Here is a 17,804-nt window from a genome sequence, read left to right on the forward strand (position 1 = left end):
GTCACGACAATACCATCACGTCATGGAGTGAGGCGACGATTTTGGTATCTTTGAATCTTGCCAAAGAAGTTTCACTTCTGACACGTGTGCTTGGCACACACGCTCTTTTTTTTATTCTGCGACGTAAGTATATAACAACTTTATGAGCCACGTAGATATTTATTATTTAGCTAATGAAATGAAACTAGTAAAATTCATACATTTATGGAGTGAATGCAATAAATATTTCGTGTTTGTTTTTAATTCATCTTATATTTTTTTTTGCGAAAAATGATAACAACATTATTATGTGAATATTCACTGTAGTACATACAAACTAATTAAAAACTATGTATGTTCAAGTCGTTCAAGTAGTGGTTAGCTAAAATTAAAAATGTTACATTTATTTGGTGTTAATTAATCATTTATTTACCTTGAGAAGCAATATCCATTCAAAGGGATTAAAAAATAATATAAAGTGAATATAAATGAGTGTTTTTAGTTGATTAACTTGTTTTTCTATAACATAAAACTATTTAGCATAGATAGGTAATATTCACTTGAGATTACCCTACTAATATTATAAATTATAATAAAATCCTACTAATATTATAAATGCGAAAGTTTGTGAGGATGAATGTTTGACATTACTTATTCACACAAATACCACTAACTTTGTAGGTATGTAGCTGAAGATCCAGAATAAGACTTAGGCTAGGTACTTTTTATCCCGGAAATCCCACAGGAACGGGAACTATGCGTATTTTTCTTTGAAAACGCGGGCGAAGGCGTGGGCGGAAATATAATTTCTAGATGCACCTAAATCTTCAGTCTTTCCATTTATATAAATATGAGTCCATTCTAAGTTACTAGACTCAATAAACTCAAACTCAAAACTGAAACTCTTATTTATTCAATTAGACTTCTTCTAGAAGCATTTTTGAATCGTCAATCGCCAGTCGTCAAATCGTAAAGACGAATATAACTAGGTATTAATATTATATCTAGAAATTTTCGAAATCAACGTTTGTAACAATCAACAATACTTCGAGATTCATTGAAACAAACCAAAAATAAATAGGTACTAGAAGACCCAAAAAAGATGGGTTCGTCAGCTCCAGCACAGCTGACCGTGACGTGACACTTTAGGACACTTAATTTCCTAAAAATTTCATAGAAATCGGGTTAATTGTTTCAGGAGAGTTTAAATTACAAATACTGTGACGCGATTTTATATAGAACAAGTGGTCCGCCCCGGCTTCGCCCGTGGTACATATTTCGCAATAAAAGGTAGCCTATGTCCTTTCTCGGGTATCAAAATATCTCCATACCAAATTTCATGCAAATTGGTTCAGTAGTTTAGTCGTGATTGAGTAACAGACAGACAGACAGACAGAGTTACTTTCGCATTTATAATATTATATAGTAATATATAGTATATATATAGTATATATAGTATATATAGTATGGATAGTGTAAATTGTAATATTAGTATATAACTATACAGGGTGTGCCACCGTCGGTATTCTAAGCTCAATTTAGCATACGCTGAGTACGTAAAAAATAAAGTAAAGTAAATAAAGTAAATTCCAAATGCATTTTCTTTTCATTAGATGAATTCTTAAAACTCTTTCTTTTCACCCATAACAAGCAACCCGCCCAACTTTGAGCTATCGTTTAGATTATGTTTTCATAGACAAAATGCTCACATTAGGGAAGCGTTTTAATATGCCGGCTGCGCGAAGCTTGAGAAGAAAACGTGAAATTTAAGAAAAAAATTAGCAAAAGGACTACAAGTTTCTCTTAGTATTAATATACCAATAGTGGGACACCCTGTATTATATTAAGGAATTTATTGTTGCAAATTATATGTATTTTATCGTACCTGCCACCTGGATTTAATTCTCAGATTTGATTATCCTCATGCTGACCCTCAAGCATCTGCATGACGTCATCTATACCTGCATTAGGGGTCTAGTCTTATGAAAATGATTATGGAAGTGACCCTAAAACTAGTTAGTTTTCTTACATACCTAAGTAGGTACCTATTGAATACTATCGAAGGCATTATTGCTAAGTAGATTAATCATAGAAGTGAATGAATAGTCCTATACCTACTACAAAGTCTTTATTCATCCGATTAGGTCTTGATTAGATAGTACATAATTAAATTACTTTTCAATAATTTCGATGAAATCTACGTTGAATATTCATTAAAATAATTAGGTACTTACTATTCACCAACAAATAGTTATACAGGTTTGAAATATATGGATTGTTAATTTAGGGATTGTAAAAATTATTTAGAATTTCTAAGGAATACGGTGTCGGGTGTCGTCTTTGCCGTGTCAGCCGTGGGACGTCCCTGACTCCCTGCTGGACAAAGGCTTCCTCAAGGTTTCCCACCGGAATACGGTGTATTTAAATTACTTGATTCTTATTGAGATTAGTGTCATCTGTGGCTTAGTTATATAAACTTATTTAGAGGCGCCATCTTGTATTCAGTAGAATAACTAACAGGATTTCTTCAAGACAATTTTTACAAACTTATCAAAATGCGATACTAGATGTCACTACAAAAATTGCAAGCGGTCGCGGTGCGCATGTCAAAAATACAATATGTCATTCACATCATTTTATTTTGTGAAATCCTGAAAACGAGTTGATTTCGTGAAAATACATTTTGGTTGTGGCCACGGGCATGTGCGTGTCTTTCTCTCGGACCGATTTGTTTGTCTAGAATATGTGGTAACCTGTTGTGTTTATATGATATTCGAAATTAACTTTTAGCAATATTATTATTCGGAGGTTTTCCTCAGTTTTCCCTCACCTAGTGTTCAAAATACCTGGACTGCAGTTTTTACCTCTACATAATGGACATAATGTGATCTGTACTCCTTTAGTGTTTAGTGGTCGATTATCTATTTTGGACACGATTTTGGTCTAAATTTACATCTGAGTGTGCTCCATGTATATCGAAAAGAAGAACAAATTGCGTAAGTAGTTTAATATTTTTTATTTGTTTTACAGCGTTTATTCGCGTAAAATGTAGGTAACATGATGTTTATCAAATGCTTTAAATAGAAAAACACGCATCAATTAAAAGAAAAAATCTAAATTTATTTTAAATCAGTGACAAAAAACTAGGTAGGTAGTATAAAAAATAATAGGTAGATGAGATCAAATACCATAGCTTAAAGGTAGTTTGGGGGTTTCTTTAGATAACTGCCGCACGTATTATAGGTTTTTTGTGGGGGGAGGAGGGGGGGGAGGAGGGGGAGACCCTCCCACCAAAAGGGGAAAGTTAGGAAACCAATAGTTTAGGAGAAAAATCAATTTTCCTATTCTAACCTCAAAATGTATGGAATTGGTGTAAAATCATTTTAACTAAGCATTAGACGATAGTAACAAAAATTTTACGATACATAAATAAAAACAAACAAGTTGTGAAAACCTACGTAGTTTTTTATTTGAGTGGGAATCGCCCTAAAGTCGCTTCTGGCACTCGCCGGCCGCTGCCGCGGCACGCTCGCTTCGCTCGCTCGGCTCGTGCGGCATTTCAAGAGTTAACCTAACACGCTCGTCGCTTTGCTCCTCGCTACCTATTTGGATATTAAAAATAAAAGTTTAATAGTTTTTTAACCTACGTAGATTTTTTTAAGCTATTGCATAGCTACTATCGCGGGCCTTGAGCGCGGAGACCGAATCCAGAAATTGCGTAACGAAAAACCTCACGCTCCCCACTCCGACGGGCACGGAGGTGTGGCTTGAAGGCATGCTATGCAATAGCTTTGCCGTGGCAGTCCCCGAGTGCCACACGTCTTTTTTGTTTGAGTGGGAATCGCCCTAAAGTCGCTTCTGGCACTCGCCGGCCGCTGCCGCGGCACGCTCGCTTCGCTCGCTCGGCTCGTGCGGCAGTTCAAGAGTTAACCTAACACGCTCGTCGCTTCGCTCCTCGCTACCTATTTAGATATTAAAAATAAAAGTTTAATAGTTTTTTAACCTACCTAGGTACGTAGATTTTTTTTTGTTTGAGTAGGAATCGCCCTAAAGTCGCTTTTGGCACTCGCCGGCCGCAGCGTAAAGTCACAGTACAGTGAAATGGAACATGGAACGGCTTGGTCCGCTTTTTTTGCACAACAAAACGGATAAATGCACTTTTTTCGCACAAAAAATTATTAACTTTAAAAATTAATAACTAAAAAACTACAAGTTTCCTAACGATAATGTTTTGGGATTACAATCTTACATTACCTAGCTAACTAAAAATATAAATATTTCCAACAAATTCGTGCGGCAGTTAACTAAAGCCAACCCGTAGTTTGTAATACTTATGTTTTTTTATATAGAATAAATTTCCCCTAAATGATTTATGTATTATTTGCTTGAAAAATACACATTTAACTTACCAATCATACGTTTAATTGTAGGCATAAGGTCTGAAAAATAAAAATAATATTATTATTATAATAGGGTGATCTTTTCGAATCACTGAATAATATTAACTTTTAGTAGGTAGTAATAAATTATATTTATTTAAAGAAACTTGAGAAAATGGTTCATAAATCATAATTAAATGTACAACATGTGCAAAAGACTAATCTATTCTAATATTAAAAAGCTGAAGAGTTTGTTTGTTTGAACACGCTAATCTAAGGAACTACTGGTCCCATTTGAAAAATTATTTCAGTGTTAGATAGCCCATTTATCGAGGAAGGCTATATATCATCACGTTACAACCAACAGGAGTGGAGCCACGGGGGTGAAACCGTGGGGAGCACCTAGTCTTATAATATACTAGCTTCCGCCCACTACTTTGTATGTGCATCCCCGTTTTTCCCCGTTCCCGCAAGAATTTCGAGAAATCCTTTCTTAGGGGACGCCTACGATATGACATCTACCTACATACCAAATTTCAGCCCGATACATCCAGTGGTTTGGGCTGTGCGTTGATAGATCACTATATCAGTCACCTTTGAGTTTTATATATATAGATTTTATTCATTAAAATATCATTAGGAAACAAATTATATAAAATATATTTACAATAAGGTACTTATAGGTATAATATTCATTGAAGATGATTAAGCCGATGATTATTGTAAGAAAATATATATTAATCCATCAGCCCCCAGAATCACAGACACAATAGAAAATTATTTTATTGTATCGTGGTCTCATTGGGCCGCTCGGTAGTCAAGGGGTTAATGCTGCTTTGCCATTTGAAGAAAACTTTACAAATTATATACTTAAATCTCAAGAACTGCTGTATCTATTAAAAACATCATCATTACATAGTTTTAAAGATTTAAGCATGCATCTATATATGACAAACAGACAGCGACATCAAGATTAAAAATATTTGTACATAATATAAAATAGGTAATTGTTTTTACCCGCATTGAAACAAATTCCTACTAGATTGTTATTAAAAAAACATTAAATAAACATGAATGTTTATTTAATTTTATTTCATAAACAACAAGTATAAAATATTATGTTTAAAATTGTAAATAAGAGACATAGTACCTATGTATAAAAAAATTCATATTATTAGCTAGCTGCTTGTCCTTGCTTTTGTTGACCCTAGATAAAAAATTTGGCATGTGTTTATTAGTAAATATGTTTACTATTGGTAAAAGAAATGAAATGAAAAAGTATAGCTATCAGATAATCTATTCGAGTTTGTTTGTTTGAATGCGCTAATCTCAGGAACTACTGGACCGATTTCAAAAATTCTTTCACAATTAGAAAGCTGCATCTTCACTGAGCAACATAGGCTAGGTTTTATCCCGGAAATCCCACGGGAACGGGAACTATGCGGGTTTTTCTTTGAAAACGCAGGCGAGGCCGCAGGCGAAAATTTAGTATACATATAAAGTAACAGTTATATGATGCATCTGTTTCAAGATTGATGTTCATACATTCAATAACGTAATGGCACCGAATACCGACCACTGATTGATACGGCTAAATGAATCCTTTAAAAGATAAATTAAATACTCTAGAGGTCATAAGAAAAAATGATATTATGAAAGATTACGAACTTATATTTTAAAATATGCACATAATTGTATTTCATAATGGCTTTTTATTACCTAAATTTGGATTTTAACTGTCACAACTGGAAATTAACTGAAAGCACCATTTTCCGACCGACTGAGTACAAATACACGTGTTTCCGACCACTGAGTAGCTAGATTCCGACCAGTCAAATATTTTCTACTAAAATCAACTTTATGGTAATAGAAATACAATGGAAATTCGTAAAAACCCGTTTCGACTTTTCACTGCATAACGCGTGGACCGATTTCGATAATTCTTTTTTTATTATATTACTTGAAGTACGAGGATGGTTCTTATGGAGAGATATTTTAAATATATACCACGGGCGAAGCCGGGGCGGACCGCTAGTTTTAAATAATATTTAAGCATTTATTATAATAACAAAAACTAACTCTATGTTAGACTTTAGTAGTTTAAAATTACATTTACTCAAACGCAAACTCATAATATGCCTCACTGGCACATCCACACTAAATTAGAATGTCCCATTGACTACTTTGCCCAATTCTAAAATCCATTTCACCAAAAGTATTATTTCAGCTAATGAGAGTATTCTCATTCTCTCATTATCATCTCATTATCTTCAAGGCTGAAGTAGGTATCTACTTCAGCCTCTTTTTTATCACTCATGATGATGACCTGAAATAAACGCATGCAATTTCACTCAAGCACAGCGCAAGCAAAAGCAACCCAGTTGGACGGAAACAGGGAAATATATCGCACCTAGATTCCGACCAAACCTAAATTTGCGTAATAAAGCCTCTAAACCGAAATTGATATTCATTTTTAGTTCATTTCTATTTCATATGTACACTTATAAAGATCTCACAATTTCGTAGTTATGCAATTATGTGTCATAAACGTAAAATATAGGGGTTTTAAACCAGACCGGTCTTTGTAAATGAATAACGAAAAAATCAAACAAGAGTGTCAGTTAAAACGTATATTACAAATAATCCATTAAAGTTAGCATTGGTCGCATACAGGTGTAGTATATAAGCATAGCGTTTAGAATAAATAACTTAATACGAAACCTCCACAAAACAACATGCATAATAGATAATTACCTTCTTTTACAAAGTGCGAAATTCCGTTTACCGACCGATTCGGTCGGATTTCGGAATGTTGTTATTTTGAAAAGCTCCTCATTCCGTCCATAATTATTTGTCCAAAAAAACCTATAAAAACACGCTATCTTTGCATGTATATTTTAAAATTAATAATTTAAAACACCAATAAAACGTTCAAAGTAAATTAACCACAAACTTACCAGAGTATTTAGCGTAAAAATCCAAATGTTTATTTTCACCGTTTTATGTTTTTTTCGCATTCAATTCAATACAAACTACACCCTCGCCTAGCTTTTCTTGGATTGACGAAATGTCGGTTAAAATTTGAAACCCAATTTTGGACAGATGACGTACGATAAGTGATTGAATCGAAAGCCTTCAGTTTCACGAGTGTCACGCGTATTTTAAACGTTTTATCAAATAAAAATCAAAATGGTCGGATAGAGGAGGCTAGTCGGAAACCGGTGCCGTTACGTTACGCAAATTGCGATTTCGAACACAAGACTTACCTTTTTATTTTCATGCAGTCTTGCCAAAGTGTTGAAAATAATACAGCTAGATACTCAATGACCTGTAAAATAATCCCTTATTATTATTTATTGTATTACATCATAATAAACTTTTGATATTTTTAATCAATAAATATACATATAGTTAGTTATTAAAAAAAAAACTTGAATTGCACTATAGCGATGTTACAATAGGAAAGTGTTTTAATTTATAAATATAATACACATACCAAAATCGTGGTCTATTGACTATTATCATTTATATATAAATACTAGCTTTCCACCCGCAGCTTCGCCCGCGCAGTCAAAGAAAAACCCGCATAGTTCCCGTTCCCGTGGGATTTCCGGGATAAAACCTATCCTATTTCCCGGGGTAAAAGTAGCCTATGTCCTTTCTCGGGTATCAAAATATCTCCATACCAAATTTCATGCAAATTGGTTCAGTAGCTTAGGCGTGATTGAGTAACAGACAGACAGACAGAGTTACTTTCGCATTTATAATATTAGTATGGATTATGAAAAATCATCAAACCTTACCTTGTAGCCGCAAATAACTGTGTAGGTACAGGTAGGTATTTCAATATTTCTAGAAAGATGTTGTTTAGTGCTTATATTATCAACTACCCTCACATATTTAATTTTTAGTTACTATACTCAACTGCAATGTTACTCCAATTTTTTCCCTCTAGCCCCGCAACTTCGTTCCAATAAAATAACTGCGTTACGACGTAAAAGAAAGACAAACAAACACTACGCATCTATACATATAATAAATCTGTAGAAGGGTCAATTCTGTACATTGAAAATATTGAAAAAATAAATAGCAGGGGGTGTTACTGGATCGATACCAAACCCAAATATGTGATTAAAAAAAATTTTGTCTGTCTGTCTGTCTGTCTGTCTGTCTGTCTGTCTGTCTGTCTGTCTGTATGTGAAGGCATCACGTGAAAACTAACGGTTCGATTTCGATGAAACTTGGTATAATTATACCTTATTATCCTGGGCGTAAAATAGGATACTTTTTATCCTGGAAAAATACGTAGAAAAAAATTAATCTAAATTTTTCAGTTTTATCCATAGACGTTGTTCTGTAGAACCGCGAACACACGTGGCGTATTATTATAGACCTAGCCGTATTTGGGTCCAATAGATATTTATAAGATGTCATTGTTAGAGTTACTCAAAATGGCGAAATAAACCATCCACGCGAAGACCGACATCCGCGCGGACGGAGTCGCGGGCGGAAGCTAGTTTATAATATTAGTATGGGTTTTTAATCTATGTAGGTACATAGGTATAATGTACTTTATATTCTCTAGCAAGCTATATGTTAATTATTAAAGTTATTATTAGATACGTCTGTAGGTATTATCTTGGTATATAATATGTAGGTATTGTGTAATATATTATGTTATTGAATTGTGTAATAATTACATAATGATTCATAAGAAACTACATGTTTATTCCGTTGCCTAAGTGTCAATTTTCCAGTTGTTATGTCGTTAAAAATAATGTATTTTCCTACTTTATTATAATAGAGGTTTTCCATAGTGATGCTTATAGTGCGATAAGATGTACATTTTATAATTTACTAGCTGCTCCGCGCGGTTTCACCCCCGTGGCTCAACTCCTGTTGGTCGTAGCGTGATGATATATAGCCCATAACCTTCCTCGATAAATGGGCTATCTAACACCGATAGAATTTTTCAAATCGGACCAGTAGTTCCCGAGATTAGCGCGTTCAAACAAATAAACAAACAAACTCTTCAGCTTTATAATATTAGTATAGATTATGTTTTCAACAGACGCAGACGCCACCAAAAATATAGGAGGTTCCAAATTCAACTGTGTTTTGTTTTTTGTTTGTTTTGTCTATGATTGCTAGGAACAATGAAATGAAACATTGTGATGAAACTGGCAATAACATGAATAACAAATAAAACTTAAAAAAATAAACCGTAGAAGGAACTGAAACTGTAACCACCCTTTTTTCAAACACATAGGGTGGATTTTTTTTCAAATTTCAATAATGATTGACTTTTTCATAAAAATGACTGATTAATATTGATTCAAAAAGTTCGATTAAAATAACAAATAGTTACTAGTTTAATTATATTTACCATTTGATAATGGACCACGTGATCTCATTAGAGCCATTACTGCCATTAGCATGTTTGTTTTTTATTATTTTGCTATCAAATTAATGGTTACGGTAGGTAGATTCATTTGTACTACGATAAATCGATATTTAAATACCTATATATCGAATACTAGCTTTCCGCCTGCGGCTTCGCCCGCTTTGTCTAAAACATAATAAATTATATAGGTACTAAAACCATTGAGTTAATATGTACTATAACTCAATGACTAAAACCTTCCTCTTGAATCACTCTATCTGTTAAAAAAAATCAAATCAAAATCCGTTGTGTAGTTTTAAAGATTTAAGCATACGAAGGGACATAGGGACAGAGAAAACGACTTTGTTTTATACTATGTTAGTGATAGTGATAAAGTCTCATATTAGTGCAGATGATTCGATTCTGGTATAAAAATATTTAGATATTTATAAAATTATATGAGCATAAAGCATAAAAAAAGACAACATATTAATTAAAAGTATGGCACTGTGGTTTTAAATAGAAATAGAAAAAATCTTTATTGAAAAAGTTTTAAAATAATACACTACAATTTGGGGAAATTAAAGCCTGTCTTAGTTCAAAACTGTGTTACAGGCTTTAGAATCCCCTCACAAGTAAATCATGAGCGCCTTTTTTTCTATATAAATGTGAATTCATCGATGACCTAATACCAGGTAACTAGCACCTTATAAACATCGAAATTTTCTCCGAAATACGCCCACATTCAAATGACCCTGCTACCATATCGTGACCATCGCAGATTCTTCAGAACGATAAATAGGGCACTGTGTAAAAAATATATATTCCGATGACTGTATAGTTACGTAGCAGTAAGCAGTTTCTGGTAAGGGTTGGATTGGATTGGATGAATCACACTGAATCAAGTGGCCATGACATTAATGCCTTATGCCTAGGTTGTTGTTTTCACCCTTCGCGACCTTGTATAATGTATTAGAGGTAAATTATGCCGTAAAGAGAGGTTCTCTGGAAACTGTACCTATTCTAAAACCTTCCTTTTAAGCACTGTTTCTATTTAAAAAACTGTGTCAATATCCGTTGCGTAATTCTAAAGATCTATCTATAAGCATACATAGGGGTAGAAAGACATTGGAAAAATTAAATAGTCTGCAATATATAGTATTAAAGTCAGCATAATACGGTATTATGGAATTAAAATTACCTTGGAAGTTGGAGTCAAAATCGACTTCCTGGGTAACAGAACGGATTTTGAGTCTAAAGTACTATTAGCGAACATACTACATAATATATCGTCTTATGGTTAACGTCCATCTTCCTCATTTAGATCAATATTCTGGTCAGTCTCAATATTGACGAATCAAAAGCACTTCGCTATTATTAAAACAATGTTTGTTTGATCGTAAGTTCGTTTGTATTTCTTTCACGTAAACATTGATTATTATTTCTCTAACACTTGGAGATCAGACGTCTCCCTGTTTACGACATAATGCATCAGCGTCGGTGTTTAGCGAATGGTACATTAACTGGAAATAGCCGCTTCTAGCCTGGCATTAATTATAAATCGTTTTAGTTAGGCTGGTGGTGCACTGGGCGGTGTTTTGGTTAATCTTTTTGTGTGGGTTTGCTTGGAAAAGTAAGCTGCAGCCCGTGGATTTAATAACGCAGTTGGTATCGGAATCGGTATATAATTGTCATCCATCCATATTCAGTCGATAATCTATTCTTGCTTTCCTTTTGCATTGATTAAATTGGGACATTGCGCAGTCAATAAATAGTTCAAATAATTATTATTTGTTGTACAACATAATATCAACAAATTGGGAGAAACCTAGTGTATTAAATTATTATAATACCCTAGCTTTCAGTTAAGAATCTGAATTGCGTTTACTACTCAAACATAATTGTCTATTTAAATTGACAATACAATCACGCTTATTTAAGCGGAATACTAATAAAGAAATGTGTAAGAGTTTGAAATGAAAACATTGTTATAATCAGAGCCCTGTACATCTCCAACTTTACTCGTAAATGTTAATTTTACAGTTGATTCTAAATCATGGTGTTTTATCTGCAGATACGTCAGGAGGAAGTTTTTGAGCTGACAATAGAAGCTTTATAGTTCAATTGCCAATATATCAAGATAACTGGCGCTTAGTCGATCTAGACTTGTAAGCGCTAATAATATAATCGGGTCGATAGTCTAGATCGAACTTTATTTTTAAAACTCATCAATGAAATGTACATAATAATAGGTGTATATTGATTTGTTTCGTGGATTTTAGAGGTTAATATGTACATACTTCAGGTAAAGAAAAATATAATAATGATAATTAAATAAGTCAATAATCACATAAGCCATTCATGGCTTACAAATGTGAGTGTATCGAGCTAGACATAATTTAATAGGTACTTACAGGTACGATAATTTAACAGTGTGTTAACAATGTGTAACTTACCTCGATATAAAAATAAAAAAATACAAAGAAAACGTTACCTACTACATGATTGTAGGTAGGTACTTACCTACTCGGTGAAGTAAAACAATTTGAAAATATTCAAATTGTTTGTAAGTAATAAAGCATAGAAAAGATAAAATGAGAAAATAACGACGTGAAAACGATAAAATGAATGCGAAATAACAAAGCTTATTCGTATGTGCGTCAAACATCTGTCATAGAACTTGTCCATCTTACTCTGCATCTAGATTGACATGGTTTATTTAAAATTGTTGTTTATCGAAGTTTTTTGGCCTGTATGGTTTCAGCTCGGTAACCATTTTTTGGCAAGCCACCGCGTCCGATCGATGACTGTTCGCTTTTTATAACTGCGAACGTGAAAATACGGTTTAAGACATGTTATTTTACAGTATTTAACTGTTCCCATCTAAACTTCCTATAATGTGAAAAGGGAAACCAATTTTTAAGACACTACCTTCACCTTTTCAGGTCGAAATTTTTACGATTCTCGTCAAGCTCCTGAAAATTCAATTTAAAAATCCGAATACATTGGAAATCATTATAACATTTAAAGGTTCTGATTTTTCACGTAGATTTTGGATCATTGCAAAAGGCATTACCGTGAATTTCTGAACACGGAGAGACAAAGATTCCGCCAAACGTACGACGAACCCGCCCCGAGGCGTATTATTACACTTGTTTATTTATGTTTTCACAAAGCGTTGTGTCATTTGGCACATCGATGTTTTGTATTACCGCTAATAGTGTGGACGTCACTAGCGAATATTAGCCGGCATATTAGCGCGTGACGTCACCGGCGCGTCAAAGTCAATGCCGTTAGGGATGGGCGTTGATAGCCTGGTATGTCGATGGATTACCGGTTTTATATATGAACAAAGCAATTTATAAGTGATGAATGTATACTTGATTTGGAAATCATACTCATAATTAATTTTATTGTGTAAAAATAAATGAAATTTGAACGGTAGGTATGTGACGTTTGACGATGTTCCGTTTATAAACTTACCGACTATAGTCGGTCAGGCTTTTGATCACGTTACGCGTAATTTTGCATAAGTGAGCAGATACGATGGACATATTTGCTAATGCTCTCCCTATCTATAGCAAATATCGATAAGCTGATCTCATCACTGTGTAAATATGGAAACTAATGAGTGAAATGCTATCTATCGACAAGGTGGTGGGCGGTGAACGTTTGCTCGATGATTTGGCTGATGTCTGATACATGGTGTTTGAGTGAGTTGCAGTGTCGATGTTACTGTGTAAGTACGCTTTTGGGCAATTGGTTGTACCTAATCTTAATAACTGCGTTAATGAAGCTGATATCCTTAACTTTGTGCGGATACAGTTTCCTCCTCAATACGGGCATTTATTTTTGTTTTCTTTTTTCGTATTCAAGTAGGCATAATGGCAATGACGAACGTTTATTAAAAAAAAACAATTTTGAAAATCTAATTGGTTATGATTAAAATCTAGTAGTAGATCACTTCTGGATATTTTCTGTTTAACAATTAAAGTGGCAAATATTGTATGAAAGTATGGGTGGAAAACGAATTTAAATAGGCTGTTAGTTGGTTTACCACTGTCCTAAAAATTAATAAAATGATACAAACCATAAAATTAGTCGATAGCAGAGATCCTAACCAACACGGATAAAAAATTATTACTCATTTAATTAATATTGCAGTGAAGAGTTTTAACTCAGGTCTATTAATTTTTCATCAAGATAAAGTAATCAGCGCTGCATTTTAATTATGAAATGTCTATAGATTTAATTTATCACCTATATGGACTATAGAATATCGAATAAGAGTTTACACGTGCCATCGATTATTCGCTAACTTTTATTTTTTACTTGCTTCGTTTGCATGTACAATGTTCGTCGTGTTTTTGAGCGGTTTAAATTGTAACCCATTTTTCAATCTGTTGCAAATTTCGTATTGAAGTTTTAAAACGCTTTGAAGAGAGAAAACTTATACAATATGTATAAGTATTTCTATGATGAATATTCTATACCACCAATAAATTGCCACATCGTTATAAAACATGTCCTACTCATATTATAAATGCGAAAATTTGTGAGGATGTGCCTGTGTGTGTTTGTTACTCTTTTACGCAAATTCTACTGAATCGATAACAACGAAATTTAGCACACATATAGAGGGTAACTTGGATTAACACATAGGATAGGATTTATCCCAGAAATCCACTAAAACTATGCGGGAACTATGCGGGTTTTCGTTTGAAAACGCGGGCGAAGCCGCGGGCGGAAACCTAGTAGAAAGATAATTTTGAACTATAGAGTAAATTCAATTTGCGATATTTGAATGGAGTTTTTCGTTATTGCGTATTTTCGTAGCGGAAAGCTTTCCTATGCCATTAATATTTTTTATTTATAGTTTATACATTTTGTCTAGCAAATATTTCCCTAGCAGATCGTACTTAGTACAGAGTATGTCATATTATGAAAGAAGAAAATATCGTCCTAACTTCTATAACATCAATTTTATATTGGCGGTAGTTTGATATACTTACTCATTTCAAAATTTTATAAAGCTTTCGATCTCTGATCATACATTATTATATAGGTTAGTACTAAAGATACTCCATATTGTCTCTGATCCAGAAGAACTCTGTTTCTGTAACACATTGTATTCAATATGTCAGTAGGGCAGTCGGATGCGTCACTTGTGTTGGAATATTCACGGTTCAAATATATCAAGTGAATTGAAGCGATGTAATCGTTAGGACGTTTTTCATATTCACTGACTGAATTTCTATTGGACTAGCTTTTGTTATTCTTCATGGGAATTGGATTAGTCATTTTAGACATCTTGAATCGTTGAATATACTGTGTAGGAATAATTAGATGTTCCATAAACAGGGACAGATGCTTACATTTTATTAAACTTGGTAAACTTTCCAAAAAATATGGTTACTTTAGTAAAAAATGGTTTAGGGAAGTTATAAAATAAACAGACGATACAAGACTGGGAATATAAAACTTCTAACAGGAACTATTCGTTTCGAAATACACTGCTCGTGGGTAGAACGTTCACATAAAAACACCGTTACAAAACAAGCAACGTACGCCGTCTCGATTAAAAAAGATGAGCTTACGCAAGCGATTTTTGAAGTCTACCGTCTAAATCAAGGCGATCGCACACGGAAAGAAAAACCCGCATAGTTCCTGTTCCTGTGGGATTTACGGGATACATAGTAGCTTATATGTCTAATTATGGGTCTTGAGCTGACAAGCATTTCCGGGATAATAATTAGCCTATGTCCTATACTGGGTCTTCAAATTCTATTGTTATCGGTTAAGTAGATAGTATTTGCGTAAAAGAGTAACAAACATCCATCCATTTATCCTCATAAACTATCGCATTAATAATATAAGTAGTAAGATTTTCCTCAATAAACGGCGAGCTAAATCAAACTGGGTGTATATAAATATGCCCACATGTGTTTTTTTACGCTGCAGGAATCCGTCAGTGACGCGAACGAGTCAGGTGCAAAAATAGCAACTGTAAAGATCGCTCTGAATGACGCGGACGTGTGTTCGCACGTTCTAACACATGTTGGGTTTCAAGGACGTGGTATGGGGTGGTGATGGTAGAATTGACAGCTTAGGAGACACATCACTGGGGAAAATTTTTTGGGGATCGTTAGTAATTTATATGTATGTTAGTATGTAAGGTATTTATCCTATGGGTCTGTACAATTTATTGTCTGTCACCTGAATTAAATGTAATAAATAAATAAAAAAATAAAGTAATAATTGGTCTGAGAAAATGTCAGTTCAGAATTGGTTGCTAATGGATCTTTGGGTGGCTTCGACTTCTTTAGATTTTATAGACTTGTACCTATTATAAAAAAATCCAAAGGATCGTTTACTAAATAGCAAAACATTTCTATGACCTGCCGTTACATCGAGGTGTTTGAATTTTTAAAACTCGTGTTTTATTAGCATTCTAATAATAACTGTGTAATTTGTTAACTGTGTGAAGAAAACGTAAAGATATAATAAGTAAGTAAATGTAAAATATTTAAAATATTTGTTTGCAATATCCTGCTCCTGATGATGATAATCCAATAAACATGTGTAGATTAGGACTTTCAAATCTTTTTTGGAAGTTTAAGCTTGATATTGCTTTGTCGAATTATGACATAACTTTCATAATATTATAATTTACCAATTCGTTCCATGGAAATGGTCCACATTAGCCAAATTGCGGAAACATTCACAAATCAGTCGCAGTTTAACACGCGTTTCTCGTGACGTCAGTGATCACTGATGACGCGCGCGCAGCATTCCTCTTGCTAATCTTATGGTGGCTCCACATTAGCGCCGTGAATTCACGCACGAATTCGTGGCGTGGATAGTGTCCTCCACATGCATAGGGCTCGTAGTCGTTCGTAAATCCAGCCGTGAAAGGGACATGGCTGCTGTCAAAATCACAATGTTACTATGATGTAACTAGAGATGGCGTGATGGAGGCGCGAATTTTTTTGTTGTGGGACAAAATCTGGTCAGGCAACGTGCGCGAATGCGAGCGAAATCCGTTCACGGAGCTTCAGTCTTCACGGCACGAATGTGCAGCCGCCATTCATTTAGCGCTTGAAGTGATACTATTGGTTCTTTACACAATACACACACATCCCTCGCTACGCATCCTCGTACATCTCTGGTGGAAAAGCGCTCTTACATCGGCTAAACAGGCGGAAGTACATATTATATGTTATGTTATGTACCGCGTGCTTTCATTCATCTGAGCCGTGAACGGTGAAACATCTGACCTTGGAGGTGGTGAATATTTTCGTATTGCAGGAAAGGGGTGGGCGGGTAATGTTAAGTGCGTGTTTATGGGCTTTGGAAACGATTGATTTTGATTGGTGTAATTTTTATGTGCAATGTTGGTTGTGGTACTAGGTATGTGGTGGATGCGTTTAGCACCTATTTAAAAGATCTTATCAGATCAAAGTTTTTTATTAGTCTATATTTCTATTGTTGAAGAACTTAGGTACCTAAGCTACTGAACTAAATGGTTTATCCTTCTAGATAAAGAAATTAAACTACATGTAATATTTATGTACCTACTGCAGGCTTTTTGAATCGTCATTGAGATTAACCACGCAGTTCGTTAAGTAGTTTCTACAGAGACGAATATCTGTAGTTGCCCTATTCAGATCATATTATTTTTATATTAGATTTTTAATACATCATGATACAGAACTGTCCTATGTTTCTAAAGCGAAAACCATACCTGGGTTTCATCTACCGTATCATTTGCTATAGTAAAAATCGTTATCTATTATGTTATACTATTTGTAATCTACTAAAGTTAATCACAAACATTTCATCTAAGTTCTAATCAACTTGATACAGGCACTATCTGTTAATTATTTCCCCTTCGTTGCTATGCTAAAATATCTGCCCTTAAAAATATATTTACAACTTTTAGTTTATTTTAACCAAGATATTAAACGAAAAATAACAGTCTACAACAACTCCGAGAGATTTGATTGTGGAAATAATTATTTCTTGAAATCGTGAATTTAAATGGGAGCAATGTTGCTTGTAAT

At 34.1% G+C, this 17,804-nt stretch overlaps 1 protein-coding gene across 1 annotated transcript in view; it reads left to right on the top strand.

Annotated features, from left to right (window-relative positions):
• Window positions 1-2,596: 2,596 nt before the first annotated feature.
• Window positions 2,597-17,804, top strand: part of LOC123703989 — a 57,196-nt gene continuing 41,988 nt past the window's right edge. Inside the window, exon 1 of the mRNA XM_045652215.1 lies at window positions 2,597-2,975. The gene's annotated coding sequence lies outside the window, so the exon portion shown is untranslated. The remainder of the gene's footprint in view (window positions 2,976-17,804) is intronic.

This window comes from Colias croceus, chromosome 28, assembly GCF_905220415.1.
Source record: "Colias croceus chromosome 28, ilColCroc2.1".
In the NCBI taxonomy this organism is placed as follows: Eukaryota; Metazoa; Arthropoda; class Insecta; order Lepidoptera; family Pieridae; genus Colias; species Colias croceus.